Genomic DNA, 12,813 nt, shown 5'->3' with positions numbered 1-12,813 from the left:
ATTAGTTTAAAAATGTACTTTTGGGGCTGGGATTTAGCTCAGTGGTTCCACTGCCTGCCTCAAAAAGGCAAGGTCCTGAGTTTGATCCCTAGTACCAAAAAAAAATGTACTTTTTAAGGCCAGGAATTTAGCTCAGTGGTTCTGCCACCTGCCTCTGCAAGTGCAAGGACCCGAGTTCAATCCCTGGTACAAAAACAAAACAAACCCAAAAATTGTACTTTTTTGGAAAATGATAGAGTGGCAAGCAACAACATAGCCTCTCCAAGATTAGGAATACACACAGGAAAATTAACCACTTGGGGAAGAAGAAAAGTAGAACCCTAGGAACCAGGGATCTGACAAAAATTAAAACCTACAGAGAAGTTGAAGACAGCACAACGCAGAGAAGAAACAATCTACACTTCCTCCCTAGCTCCTAGCTTGTGGATTTCAAGAAAGGGAGACAACTTACAGAGACAAAGTGAAAGATGTGTACTCCAGGTGTCTTTGAGGAGAAATGCAGTGGCAGAACAAACTGGCAGTTGCTATGGTCTACAGGGAGAGTGGGATTCTGGTCTTACATGAGTCCTTCAACCCACAGTAACTGGTGAGCGACTCAAAGTACTCACCATATCCCTGGAAAGAGTGGTTGGATGCCATTCCAGGGAAGGGTTGATGGTTTGAATCGGGCTCAGCAGCTGTGGGGTGGCTGCACCTGAAGGGCTCCCAGTGTCACGTTCCCACAGTGACTGGGCGATAGCCATGGTCAGGGAGTGGCTGGAAAATGAACCCCTTAGTGGTTTGAGCTAAAGGGTGCAAGCCCTAATCCCATGGCCAGAGGCCTGAGTTACTCTGGATTTGGAAGTTGCAGCATTGGCACCCTTGCCCTACTTCTATTGCCTGCTGGTGCCTGCATCCAGCACAGACCTAGGGTCTGGCTGCTTCCTTTACCAGCATGATCAGGGATGCGTGTTGATGGACACTTCCCCAGAGTTGTAGAGCCCAGAAAACCACACATTTAAAATCAAAGCGGGCCAGGAACACAAGGTCATGAATTCAATCCCTGGTACAAATAAATCAGAGGGAGGGGAGTGTGTGTGTGTGTCTTTGTTTTTTCTTTCCTTTTCACAAGTTTTAAGGTTTGGGGAGTTTTCCTTTGTCTTTTTTCCTTCTCTCTTTTTATTTTCCTCTTTTTAATTTTTCTCCCTTTTTTTCTCATTTTTCCCATATAATTTTTTTCTTTTTTTTTTTTATCTATTTCTCAGTTTTTTGTTACCTTTTTTTTGTGAGGGGAGCCATTTAGGCAGGCAAATATTTATTACACAAAAAGCATTAAAAATTTAAAATCCAGGCAGGGAATTTAGCTCAGTGGTTCTGCCACCTGCCTCACAAGCGCAAGGACCCGAGTTTGATCCCCGGTAGCAAAAAAAAAAAAATTAAAATCCTTTTTTTTCTTTCTTTTTTTTTTTTTTTTTTGCGGTACCAGGGATCGAACTCAGGACCTAAAATCCTCAAATTTCGAGAGACTGATGTTCAAGTCTTTGATATGCGTTTGTACATGAGAATACAAGTACAGTGGACCCTTGACTTAAAAACTCAATTCATTTGCTAGGGGTGGTTGTAACTCAGTTGGTCAGTTGAAGGCTCAGGCTTCTCTACACAGCCTTCAAAGTCTTGGTCCTGTACACAGGCAGATCTCAGTGTCCTTAGAAAAAGACATTGGCCCAGGATTCCTCTACCCCACACAGTAAAGGATGTTGTCGTGTTCCTTCCAGAACTCTTTAAGGGTTAAATCTGTATCTGAGACCATCTGGAAGTGCAAGTGGCTGACATTTGGTTCATTACTCAAGATTTTGATTGTAGGTTAAACTAAAATTCCGGTTGTAATCTAAATTGTATGTCAGGCCAGTTGTAACTTGACAGTCCACCATATTTCAATATAAAGGAAAACAAGTCTGAGTGCTTCGCCTTCCTTCCAGGGTAATCCCCTGCCTAGCCTTTTATGACTGCACAGCCCTCACACCACAGTACTTCATCTGTAGAGCACCAGTGTTGGCTCAGTATTACCTTTAACCCGCCAGAGATTTAGCTCAGTGGTTTTGCCACCTGCTGCGCAAGCGCAAGGACCCAAGTTCGATCCCCAGTACCCCCCCCCCAAAAAAAAGGATTACCTTTAACCCTAAAAACATACTTCTACTCCCAGTAGGAGCCTTTGTCCTGCACCTCTCTCCTTATATCATATAGCATAAGGTTTCAAATTTTTTCTTTTGCACTCCCAACCCCCTATATCAGTGATGGCAAACCTTTTAGAGCTTGGGTGCCCAGACTGCAAGCCAGAAACCCACCAATTTATCACAAAGTGCCAACACTGCAAATAAACCTGAATACTGAAGTTTTAGTTTAGAAAAAACAACTGTTATCCAATGTTCGTCTGTTAAGGCAACTTGGCTCACCTGCCGACAGGGTTCTGCATACCTGCTGTGGCACACATACATAGATTCACCATCACTGCCCTCTATCTTTAATGGTATAACCGTAAAGCTTTACTAATCTTTAGTTAACTCTGTAAGATTACTGTCGCGGGACCAGGATGTAACTCTGTGGCACCACTCCTGCCTGGCAAGTGCAAGGTCCTGAGTTCAATCCCGGTACCAAAAAAAAAAAAAAAGCTAGCTGAGCTAAACAGAATGAAACAAAACGTGAACCACCAGTTTAGCTAAGAACTAAGAGTCCTTGAAAGCCAGAAGTGGTACTGCACACTTGTAATCCCAGCATTTTGGAGGCTGAGGCAGAATGATTGCTGTGAGTTTGAGACCAGCCTGGGCCACATAGTAATTTCAAGGCCAGCCTGAACTACATACTGAGACTCTACCTCAAAAAAAAAAAAAAAAGCCATGAAAAGATTTTAATTAAAATCCAGGAGGGCCTGGGGTTTAGCTCAGTGGTTCTGCTGCCTGCCTCGCAAGCGCAAGGACCAGAGTTTGATGCCTGGTACCAAAAAAAAAAAAAATCCAGGAAATTAAAAATTATATTGAGCACTATCCTGCCTTTCCTCATGGTAGCCTCCCCTGCTTCCTCCAGGGTGTAGTTTTATCTTGCTTTTTCCTCTTTCATTCAGTCTAAGCTCACTCTGCAGAGCCAGTTTCTTACTCTTCACTTTTGTTTTTTTCAAATAAATTTTGCCACTGCTTTTTTTTTGTTTTGTTCAATTCTTTGTTCAAGATGAGAACCTAGAATCTAACTCCAGAAGGAGAAGCAAGCAACCCAGAGCCCTGTAACATTTATTTGGCCAACCATTTCTAAAAGGAACTACCTGATAACATTATCAGAAAGAGGTAGAGAGGGTTGCAGTTCCTATGACCCAGCCAGGGGAGGGGGTGCTAGCCAAGAACCATGGGCACAAAACAAAATCTGCAGACAAAGCATAATAGTGTCCTAGTTTGCTTGAGCTGCTGTAACAAAATACTGCAACCTCGGAGGCCTTTAAAAAACAGACTTTTGGGGACTTCCAGGAAGATAGGAGAGTGGTGAACAGCAGAGAAACAGACTCTCCGAGACTTGGTGTCCAGAAGCTGGAATATAGCAATGTGAGGAAAAGAAGGGGAAGCAAAGTGGGTCCCCAGGACCCAGAATTGATCTGAAGTGAGAACTGAAACCCATAGGGAGAGCAAGAAGAGAGACTTCAACAAAAGAAGGAGGTAGAAAGTGGCACTTTCTCCCTGAGCCCTGACTCATTACATGGGAAGGGCAGCTCCAACTTGCAGATGCACAATGACTACTGGCAACCCCAGAGGCCTCCATGGAGAAACGCACCAGTGGACACAGTAGACTGCAGTGGCTGGTGAATTATTCAGGTTCAGATGTCCCCCGGGAGAGGGTAATAGGCTGGTAGCCATCTTGGAAAGGTGCCAACTGAGCTGGGAACTCAGAGCAGCTGTGGGCTGACTCCATCAGCATGAGGCAGAACAGAGTTCGAGTCTGCAGGAGGTCAAGGAAGGGTTCAAGCCAGCAGGGAACTGAGTTTAAGCTGGCAGGAAGCACATGAAGTATTGCAGGCTAAACAAATCAGGTGGACCCTCACAGGCAGGAACAGCCTGAGGTTCAGAACTGAAAGTGCAGGCTTGCTGGAATTATCCACTACCCCATTATAAATCTACATCTGGCTTGTTGGGATTAATCAACGTGGATCTGGGCTCCATCTGCTCAACTTATCTGCCAATGACAGCAGACACACCTAGAAGTAGACATTTTTTTCTTTTTTTTTTCTTGTTTTTGTTATTTTCTTGTTTGCTTTTATTTTTAAATTAGTGTGAATAGGGCCGGGGATTTAGCTCAGTGGTTTCTCTGCCTGCTGCGCAAGCACAAGGACCAGAGTTCAATCCCCAATACCAAAAAAAAAAAAATTAGTGTGAATAATGTTTCTAGTTTTTTCTTTTATTGTCATGTTCTTTTTTTCTTTCTTCCCTCTTTCCCTCCTGTCTTCTTCACCGGTTTCCCCAAAGTTTGCATAATATTTCCTTGTCCTCCTGCTTCCTTCTAATCTCTTCCTTTTCTTCTATTTCTCTATCTTTTTCCCCGAACCCATTTTGAATTTTCTGCCCTGAGGGTAGAATCTCCATACTGAGGGCCTATTCACTGTATACAATTTTCTGGATTGTTTTAGATTTTGTTGTATAACCACAAATCTCATTCATGTGGTTAAGGGTGTCAAATTAATAGTTACCACAGTTTATCATTTTCTAGGCTGTGTTTGATGCTATTGTTATTGCTGACTGTACTACTTTAGCCAAGGTGACATCATTGTTCTAATCAGTTGTCCTTCCTGGTATGTCAAGACTGAGATCACCTAAGGGTAATAAACAGTACTATAGCCCAATGCCAAAGAACCAGGGGCTAGGCCAAATAGGCAGCAACTTCTCATCACTAATAAATTGAAGAGGTAGGATTTTGTAACAGACTCAAAACCGAAAAGCCAGCTACACCTGGAAGACATCTCTGAGAAGCAGTTATTTCCTAAGGGTTCTAAATACTAGCAATAAAGCTATTTGCCCAAGCAATTTCCAAGCATCAACCCAGAAATTAAACTTTAAAAAAAATGAAAATGAGAAGACACTTAAGCAAGATGCAACCCCAAACTTCCAGCTCACCAAAAGCAAACCCAGGGGACAATGACGTGGAACAATTTGAAACCCTCCCTCTGAAGTGGTAACAGTGGAAGTAACAAAGCAGATTAATGATACCCTAGAAAACAATCACATCAGAAATAGTTTCTCAGATAATTACAGAGATGGTAACCATAATGAAAGCCATGGTTAATGGCCCTAGAGCAGATACAGATGTTTTTTAAAAAGGCAAATGATGGAAACCAAGAATGCTCAACATAGAAAAGAAATAGAATCCATGAGAGATTCAAACAGATATCCAGGAGATTAAAAATTCCATTGAAAGTTTACACAACAGAATGAGCCAACGTGAGGACAGACTATCAGAGATAGTGTTAGAGAAAAGAAACAAATCACCTATAAATGAAAACCCATCAGAGTCACAGCAGACTTCTCAACAAAAGCTCTGAAATCAAGGAACTTGTAGTGAAGTATTTTGAGCCCTAAAAGCAGCCTTGTACCCAGATTGATGTACCCTGCAAAATTGTCTTTCAAAATTAATGGAGAAATGGGGCCGGGGATTTAGCTCAGTGGTGCTACCACCCGCCTTGCAAGCTTGAGGTCCTGTGTTCAATCTCCAGTACAAAAGAAAAGAAAAAGGAAAAATAAGATGCTTCCATGACAAAGAACACCTGAAAAAATTCATGACCACCAAGCCAGCCCTCCAAAACATTCTGAAGGACATTCTATAAAGAGATAATTGGGCTGGGGATTTAGCTCAGTGGTTTCGCTGCCTGCTGCACAAGCGCAAGGACCAAGTTCGATCCCTGGTACCAAAAAAAAGAGAGAGAGAGATAACAAAGACTACAACTCCATGAACCCCAACAAAATGAATTCACCAGACAAGGCAGTAAATTAAATGGGGGAAATAAAAGGGAAACAACAGGAAAATAAAATGACAAGGTTAAGTCAATACATATCTTATAACCATCAATGTAAATGGCCTCAATTCAATCAAAAGAAACAGACTGGCAGAGTAGATCAAGAAGCAAGATCCAACAATATTATGCATATAAGAAACAGGGCCAGAGACGTAGCTCAGTGGTGCTGTGGCTCCCTGGCTACCGCAAGGTCCTGAGTTTGATTCCCAGTACCAAAAAAAAAAAATCAATTCAAAAAGAAATTCATAGACTGAAAGTCAAAGGACGGAAAACAATACTCTGTGTGACTGGAACCCCCAAAAATTGGGGATAGCTATTCTATTTTCAGACAAAGTGGATTTCAAGCCAAGGCTGATTAAGAGAGACAAAGCAGGTCACTACATCCTTATAAAGGGAATAGTCCAAGAGGAAGAGATAACAATCATAAATATATATGCACCAAATACCTATGCACCCAACTATGTAAAATAAATATTAACAGACAAAAATCAAATAAACACTAATACAGTTGTAATGGGGGACCTCAATACCCCACCATCTCAAATAGACAGATCAGGGCCGGGGATTTGGCTCAGTGGTTCCACCGCCTGCCTCACAAGTGCAAGGTCCTGAGTTTGATCCCTGGTAACAAAACAAAACAACAAACAAAAAACCCAAATAGATCAACTAGACAAAAAATCAACAAAGAAATCAGAACTGAACCAAACTTTTGAACAAATAGATTTAGTAGATATCTACAGAGTATTCTACCCCACAACATCAGAATACACATTTTTCTCAGCTTCACATGGCATGTTCTCCCAAATAGACCACATACTAGCTCATAAAACATGCTTAAGTGAATCCAAAGAAATTGAAATTAACCCATGCATATTATCAGAACATAGTGCAATAAAATTGGAAATCAATGAGAAAAGAAACCACAAGAATTTCATAAACCCATGGAAATTAAAAAACACCTTTCTGAAAAATCAATGGATCACAGATGAAATTAAAGAAGAAATTAAACAGCTTCTGCTAATTAAATGCTAATGTCAATACAACATACCAGGACATATGGGACAAAATGAAAGCAGTCCTATGAGGGAAACTTAGAGCAGTGAATTCCCATATCTGAAAAACGAATTCAAATAACCTAATGTTGAACCTCAAGCTTCAAGAAAAAGAAGAGCGAGTCAAGCCCAAAGCTTCTATGAGGGAGGAAATTATAAAGATCAGAGCAGAAATTAATGCAATGGAGACTAAGAAAACAATACAAAGACTCGATGAATCAAAGAGTTGGTTCTTTGAAAGATTAAATAAAATTGGCAAACCCTTAGCCAACCTTATCAAAAAAGGAAAGAAAAGACTCAAATCCATGCAATTAGGAATAAAAAGAGTGAAATCAGAACAAATCTTGCAGAAATCCAGAAGATTATAAATACCTACTTTGAGAACCTGTTTTTTTTTTGAGAACCTGTATTCTAATAAGGTGGAAAACACAGAAGAAATGAACAGATTCCTCGATACATAAGAATTACCAAAACTGAATCAAGAAGATATCAAAATTCTAAATAAACCAAAAAAAAAATCTAAATAAATCAAAATCAGCCAATGAAATTGAAGCTGTAATTTAAAACCTACCAACAAAGAAAAGCCCAGTTGCTGATGGGTTCACTGCTGAATTCTACAAGAAATTTAGAGGGCCAGGGATTTAGCTCAGTGGTGTCACCACCTGCCTCGGAAGTGCAAGGTCCTGAGTTTGATTCCCAGAACCAAAAAAAAAAAAAAAAAAGAAAAGAAATTTAGAGAAGACCTAATGTTGCAACTTCTCAAACTCTTTAATGAAACTGAAAGGGAAGCAATACTCCAAAATTCATTCCTGGAAGAAAGCATTACCCAAAACCAAAGAAGGATCCAACCAAAAAAGAGAACTACAGGCCAGTCTCCCTAAGGAACATAGATGCAAAAAATCCTCAATAAGATACTGGCAAACAGAATGCAGCAAATCAAGAAGGTTATACACCATGACTAAGTAGGATTCATGCCAGTGATCCAGGGATGGTTCAACATATGCAATTCAATAAATGTAATATACCATATTAACAGAGCCAAGGACAAAAACCATATGATCATCTCAATAGCTGCAGAAAAAGCATTTGTCAAAGTCTGACATCCATTCATGATCAAAAAAAAAACAACCCTAAAGAAAACTGGAATAGATGGTGTTTATCTCAATCTGATAAAAACTATCTATGACAAGTCAACACCCAACATCATAATAAATGAATAAAAACTGAAAGCTTTTACTCTAAAATCAGGAACAAGACAAGGATGTCCACTGTCACCACTTTTATTCAAGATAGCTCTGGAAACATTAGCTAGAGCAACTAGACAAGAAAAAGAAGTAAAAGTAATAAGGATAGGAAAGGGAGAAGTTAAATAATCATTATTTGCAGATGACATACTTTACATAGAAAAACCCCAAAACTCCACCAAAGACTTCTCGATTTAGTAACCAAATGCAGTAGCATAGCATAGCATAGGATACAAAGTCAACACTCAAAAAGCAATAGCATTCTTGTACACAAATAAACTCACTGAGAGAGAAATTAGAAACACTTTTCACAGTAGCATCCCAAAAAATGAAATACTGTGCTTGCTTCAGCAGCACATATACAAAAAAATGAAATACATAGGAATCAATCTAACAAAGGAAACAAAAGATCTTTTTTTTTTTTTTTTTTTTGGTACCGGGGATCAAACTCCGGTCAGCCTGTGCAGCAGGTGGCGAAACCACTGAGCTAAATCTCCAGCCGGAAACACAAGATCTTTACATTGAAAACTACAGTACTAAAACAAAACACAACAATAAAAAGAAAACTACAGGGCCAGGGATTTAGCTCAGTGGTTCTGCCTCCTGCCTTGCAAGCACAAGGACCTGAGTTCAATCCCCAGTACCAAAAAAAACACAAAAAACTACAGTACTTTGAAAAGGGAGATCAAAAAGTATATCAGAAAATGCAAAGATATCCCTTGTTTTTGGGTGGGAAGAACCAATGTGAAAACGACCATACTTCCAAAGTTGTTTTACAGATTTAATGCAATTCTGATCAAAATACCAATAGCATACCTCACAGAATAAGAGAAAAAAAAATCCTGAAATTAATTTGGAACTAGAAGAGACCTAGAATAGCAAAAGCAATTCTAAGCAACAAAGGCAAGGCAGGGGGCATCACAATCCCTTTTTGTACCACAAAGGCACAGTGATAAAAACAGCATGGTACTGGCAAAGAAACAGACCCGAGGATCAATGGAACAGATCAGAAGTTGCAGAAACAACTTCAAACATATTCAGCCACCTTATCTTTGACAAAGGAGCCAAACACCCTCACTGGAAGAAAGGCGGCCTCTTTAATAAATGGTGCTGGAAAAATTAGCTTTCCAGATGCTGAAAATTAAAACTAGACCCATATCTTTCACCTTGCACTAAACTAAAATCAAAATGGGTCAAAGATCTAAATATTAAAGCAGAAACACTAAATTAGGGCCGGGGATTTGGCTCAGTGGTTTCACCACCTGCTGCGCAAGCGCAAGGACCCGAGTTCAATCCCCGGTACCAAAAAAAAAAAAAAAAAAAAAGAAACACTAAATCTGCTGGAAGATAAAATAGGTAGAACTCTTGAAGACATTGGGGTAGGCAAAGACTTTATGAACAAAACCCCAATCACACAGGAAATATCACAAAGAATCAACAACCGGATCTCATCTTATTAAAAAGCTTTTGCGGGGCCAGGGATCTAGCTCAGTGGTTCCGCTGCCTGCCTCGAAAGTGCACGGTCCCGAGTCTGATCCCAGATACAAAAAAAAAAAAAAGCTTTTACACAGCAAAAGAAACTACCAACAGAATGAAAAGACAACTCACCAAATGGGAAAAAATTTTTTGCCAGCTGCTCCTCAGACAAAGGACCAATATCTAGAATACATAAAGAACTCAAAAAAATCAAAAAAATCTTGAATAACCTAATATCAGTCAATGAAATTGAAGAAGTAATAATAATTTTTTTTAAAACCCTACCAACTAAAAAAAGCCCAGCTTTAGAGAAGATCTAATACCAATACTCCTCAAACTCTAATGAAATTGAAAAGGAAGCTGGGGCTGGCGGCACACGCCTGTAATCCTAACACTTGGAAGCCTGAGGCAGGAGGATTGCCAGGAGTTCAAGACCAGCCTAAACTACATAACAAGACTGTTTCAAAAAACCAAATTTAAGGGCCAGGGATTTAGCTCAGTGGTTCCACCGCCTGCCTCACAAGCTCAAGGCCCCGAGTTCAATCCACGGTACAAAAAATAAAAGAAAGAAAAAGAAATTTAAAAGGAAGCAGTTTTCCCAAAGTCATTCCTGATTCCAAAACCAGAAAAGAACCCAACCAAAAAAGAGAACTATAGACCAATCTCTTTAAAGCACATAGATACAAAAATCCCCAGGAAGATACTGGCAAACAAAATGCACAAAATCATCAAAAAGACCGTTTCGATCCCCAGTACCCCCCCCAAAAAAAGACCATACACCATAACCAAGTAGGATTCATGACCAGGGATGCAGGGATGGTTCAACATATGAAAATCAATAAGTATAATCAAGCCAGGTGTGGTAATCCCAGTACTCAGGAGGCTGAGGCAGGAGAATCATCATGATTTGGAGGTCAAACTGAACTACAAAGCAAGATCTTGTCTCAAAATAAATAAATAAAGGATGTCTCACTCTCTTGAAACGTTAGCCAGAGCAGTTAGGCAAGAGAGAAATAAAAGGGATATGGATAAGTAAGGGAAAGTTAAATTATCATTTTTTGCAAATGGCATGGTCCTCCACAGAAAAGACCCCAAAATCTCCACCAAACACTCCTAGAATTAATTACCAAATGTAGTAGCACAGCAGGACACAAAGTCAGTGTGCAAAAATCCATGGCATTTCTGGTCACCACAATACACTCACTGAGATAGGAACTAGAGAAACAGTATCTCTCACGATAGCATCAAGAAGAATGAAATACTTAGGAATTTACCTAACCAAGGATGTGGAACTTGTGAAAGCAATCCTAAAATTCAGAGGGAACCAGAAGAGATCCAGAATAGCAAAAGCAATTCAGGGCAAGGGCAAGGAAGGGGGCATCACAATCTCAGACTTGGAGCTACATTACAAAGCTACAGCGATCAAAAAAGCATGGCACTGGCACAAAAACAGACATGTGGCTCAGTGGAATAGAGGAGAGGAAGCAGACACAACCCCAGGCACCTTTGGCCACCGGATCTTTGACCAAGGGGGCAAAAACACACTGGAGGAGAGAGAGCCTCTCTAACAAGTGGTGGTGGGGAAACTGGCTTCCCACATGCAGAAGACTGAGTCTAGAACCAAATCTCTCACCAGACACTAAACTAAAATTAAAATGAATAAAGGATCTAAGTGATAAAACAGAAATATTTAATCTGCTGGAAGATAAAATGGTAAAACTCTTGAAGGCACAGGCACAGCCAAGGGCTTTCTGTACAGAACCCAGTGCACAAGAAATAACACCAAGGCCCAGGGATTTAGCTTAGTGGTTCCACTGCCTGCCTTGCAAGTGCAAGGTCCCAAGTTCCATCCCCAGTACCTAAAAAAATAAAGAAAAAAAAAAAGAAATCACACCAAGAATCCACAAACAGGATTGCATCAGATTAAAATGCTTCTGCACAGCAAAGGAAATTAGCGACAGAGTGAAGAGACACCACTGAGATTCCACGCCACTCCAGAGAGAATGGCTATCTTTAAGAAGGTAAATAATAACAAATACTGGAGGGGCTGTGGGGAGAAAGGACCCTTCTTCACTGTCAGTGGGAGTGTAGACTGGTGCAGCCACTGTGGAAGTCAGCATGGGGATTCCTCACAAAACTAAAAACAGACATTTGACCCAGCAGTTCCCCTCCTTGGTATCTTCCTAAAAGAATTAAAGACATCATGTCACACTGACCCATGCACCCCCGTGTTTACAGCAGCGCAACTTGTAATAGCTCCATCTTGGAAGCAGCCTGTATGTCTTATCGACAGATGACTGAACAAAGAAAGTGTGGTATTTACACACCATAGAGCACTATTCTGCCATAAAGAAAGGTAAACTTGGGCTGGGGATTTAGCTCAGTGGTTTTGCTGCCTGCTGCGCAAGCGAAAGGACCTGAGTTTGATCCCCGGTACCAAAAAAAAAAGAAAGGTAAACTTGAGTCATTTGTAGGAAAATGGATGTAATTTGGGACCATAATATTACATGAAATAAATCAGACACACAGCTTTGTTTTGCTTTGGGTTTTTTTTGTTTTTGAGACAAGGCCTTGAACTCACTATGTAGCCTAGGTTGGCCTCCAGTTCGAGGCAATCCTCCTGCCTCAGCCTCCTGAGTGCTGGGATTACAGGTGTGCACCACCACACCCGGCTCAACAGTTTCTTAAATGTACAGCGAGTGGAAGCCAAAGACCACACAAAGGAGAGTGCACTTGGTGGGGAGGCGGGAGCTGGGGGGTGTTCCAGGTCCCCCCGGACTGGGTCAGTTCAGCTGTTTTGATGTGTGGGGAGGGGTATGCGGGTTGACCCCAGGGTCTTTACGCTACATCCTCAGCTCCTTTTTATTGTCTATTTTGAGACAGGGTCTCGCTAAGCCGCCGGCACCGATTTTGGGGTCAGGCGCTGCTGCTGTTGCGCTCCTAACACCAGCGAGCTCAGCGTCCCCGCCAGCCCCGAAGCCGCGCTCCCCGCCTGCCCCACCAGGTGGCAGCAGCGGGC

The sequence above is a fragment of the Heterocephalus glaber genome, unplaced genomic scaffold (genome assembly GCF_053883595.1).
Source record: "Heterocephalus glaber isolate CG9 unplaced genomic scaffold, H.glaber_assembly_v1.0 deba00001610, whole genome shotgun sequence".
Classification (NCBI taxonomy): Eukaryota; Metazoa; Chordata; class Mammalia; order Rodentia; family Bathyergidae; genus Heterocephalus; species Heterocephalus glaber.
The sequence above is the reverse complement of the archived record's forward strand: the minus strand, read 5'-3'. Positions refer to the sequence as shown.